The sequence below is a fragment of the Egretta garzetta genome, unplaced genomic scaffold (assembly GCF_000687185.1).
Source record: "Egretta garzetta isolate BGI_Z169 unplaced genomic scaffold, ASM68718v1 scaffold159, whole genome shotgun sequence".
NCBI lineage: Eukaryota > Metazoa > Chordata > Aves > Pelecaniformes > Ardeidae > Egretta > Egretta garzetta.
Window position 1 is genome coordinate 433,021 of NW_009260762.1, and position 3,097 is coordinate 436,117.

The following is a 3,097-nucleotide window of genomic DNA, read 5'->3' on the forward strand; positions in this document are numbered from 1 at the left end:
AGACAGGTAGATGTGGTGCTTAGGGACATGGTTCAGTGGTGGGATGGCAGTGCTAGGTTAACGGTTGGACTTGATGATCTTAAAGGTCTTTTCCAACCTACACATTCGATGATTCTGTGATTCTAAGTGAGAGCTACTGATCCTTGAAAAAATGCAAAATGTCCTGAACTTCAATTAATTCCATCTGATCTCATCCTACTGTGACTTGGTTAATTACCTGTAGATAATTTCTTCTGGATTTCCGTATTCAGTCTTTTTTCACATAACATTACCTGGGTCTGTAGCATTTTCCAAGTATCTTTTTATTAGGGTTGCCTAATACGAATAAGAATGCTCTAATCTACAAAAAAAGAGATAACGAGCCTTAGAAAGATCACTGTTAAGAATGAAAATAAAATTCCTGAAGCACCATGGAGTTCATAGTTTGACAACAGACCTATTTCCAGTCTGTTATGCTCAGAATTTCACAGTCTTGAGAACTCTGGAGAATGTCAGATGAACCCCTCAATACCATCCAGTGCTATTTCTAGAAAAATTGTTATTTCTTATTTCAAACACACACATTTCCAAATGACAGAGCCCAGACCACCAGTAAGGCATATTTTTGAGCAGGATGATATATCTGTTCTGGTTTAAAGAAGCATACTTGCTCACCTTTGCCAGCTTTCTTAGCTAACACCTACTAAGTAGAACAGAAGATATCTGAAGATTTTGATTTCCTTACTGAAAATTTCAGACACAAAATGACAACCTCACCAAACAGAGCACAACCTCACAAAACTCTATTACATCTTACTGCAGTTAACTCCACCTGCTCTTGAACATCCTTTCCCTCTTTTTGTATAGACAGAATTTGAGCTGATTTAAAAGGAGAGGTAGATTGGGTACAGAACAGGAGGAACACACTGCAGACTGGAGAAATTACACACAAACCTGGAGAATATAAAATCTAAATGACGTGATGGGGAATTTGAGACTGTAACTGATAAGCAGCTAGAAAACAAAGGAACAAGCATTGTACCAGATGATTTATCAGCGTTCACACAAGACACCCCTGATACTGCACAGAGGGGAGATGCAGAGATCAGACACATTGAAATACATGTTTTCAGGATATACGGTATGAGTAGAACACATGGTGCTGCAAATGTACGGAGCTTGAGAATATACTTAGCATATGCATAAGATAATAAACCAATTAAAGACCGCATGATAAACGTGTGACAGAAATTGTTCATAATGGAGGAACACAAGATAAAATGTATGTAAAGAGGAATGCTGGCTTGGATTCCCTGGCTTCAGCTGGTGGACAAGTTTAACCACTGAGTGCTGCTCTGACACTAGTAACAGTGAACACTTGTTCCCACTATGCTATCCTAACGAAAAGTGTTGAGTAAAGTCAGCAGATAAGTAGTTTTTCCATCAATACAACACTGATAAATGCCAGCAAAAATGCCACAGGAGAAACTATTTTTATTTCAAGTTTGAAAAATATGCAGTAGAAAATATTTGAAGGTCATGCTTTCAAGGGAAGATTCAAAATATCAACTAGCATCTCAAAAAAGGGGCTCTGTCTGCTCTGTGCCCTGAAGAACCTGCATGCTGGTCAGCATTCATCTTTCTACTCACTTGTGAAATTCTGGGCTGAGATGAGAGAATTCATCCAAAGATCTTGAAACCGCAGAGCAAGATGAATATTGTATTGTCATGGTATTATGTTTAGTGAGCACAAGCTATAAAATAGATAAAGGGGGAAAAGCATTCCCTAAGGCTCCAAAGTTAGTGAATGTTCTTGCATTACTTTACATCTTCCGAGCATTTTCAAAAAAATAACTAATTACTGCTCACAGTACCCAGGAGGCAGAATCAAGCTGAAAATAGCATTTGCAGTAAAAACCTGAGGCCATGCAAAATTTGTCTCATTTGATGTTTCAGTTTCAACTCAAACGAATACATGGACATTTTGAGTGAATCTGAATCTTCGTGATACATCGAAACATATGAAACTGATGCTGTTATGTGAAACCAAGTAGAAATGTGGAAGGTTTACTGAGTTTTGCTTTGTTTAAATCCAAATGCCAGAAGAAAGCTAGGAGAGGACTGTACTGTATTTATCAGGTATTAACCAGAAGAAGAATGCTAGCAGAGGCCGTTGTGAAACACAAGTTTCATACCAGTTTAGGTAGAATACTTAAGACCCTCGAGTAATGAAGAATGACTATAGGTTATTAAGAACTGCACAAACCTCCATTGTGGAGATTGCACATATACTTTTGTTGATGGCAGATGTATAGAACGCCTTTGGCTGCCTCCCCCTAGAAGAAAAAACCCTCTCTCCGGTTCTAGTGAATGGCAGGATTGGTGGATTATGAAGTGTTTCATATAAATGCTTAGTAAGAGAGGCTTATAAATCTCAGTGGAGAAGTCAGTCCAACTATCATCATCACCCAGCAGCCCGTATTTCTTCAGAACAAAGCCTGAAACTGGAAGGAAAACGTGCTCTTTAGGCCCTGTATCACCAGGGGGAAGTGAGCCTTTCAGGTTTGCAGTGAGATTTTATTCCTGTAGGGGGAAGGGGCAAGACAGAACCACAGATGCTCTCACCCAAGGTTTTGTTCCACCAAATGGCTGGTTGGGACCTAGGCCATCCTCCGTCATCAACCTCCTCTTCTTCATTAGCCTCTTCATCCTCAGTCTATGTGAGACCTAGGAAGTCACTGGGGGATGCGAGGTGTTTCCCTCTCATCCGATGAACCTAGAGGCAGGTGCCGGACAGCTTTGAATAGAGCTGAGGAACCTATCGGCCTTCTGCAACGACGGTGCCTGCCCTACTGACAGCAGCCCCCTGCCGCTGAAGCCATCGGGGGCGAGGACGGGGCCGGGGCCAGCGGGGCACAGCCGGGAAGGCCGCTCTCTCCCCCGTTCCCCACCTCCCAGGGTTTCCTTTACCCCATCCGCGGGCAAGAGCCGCGACCCCACCACGCAAACACCACCACCAGCAGCAGCAGCAGCAGCCCTGCACCCCACGGGACAGAGCCCTTTTGCGGGGGACAGCCCTCCCAGGCAGGCCGCTAGCCTGGAGACGCACCCCGACAGG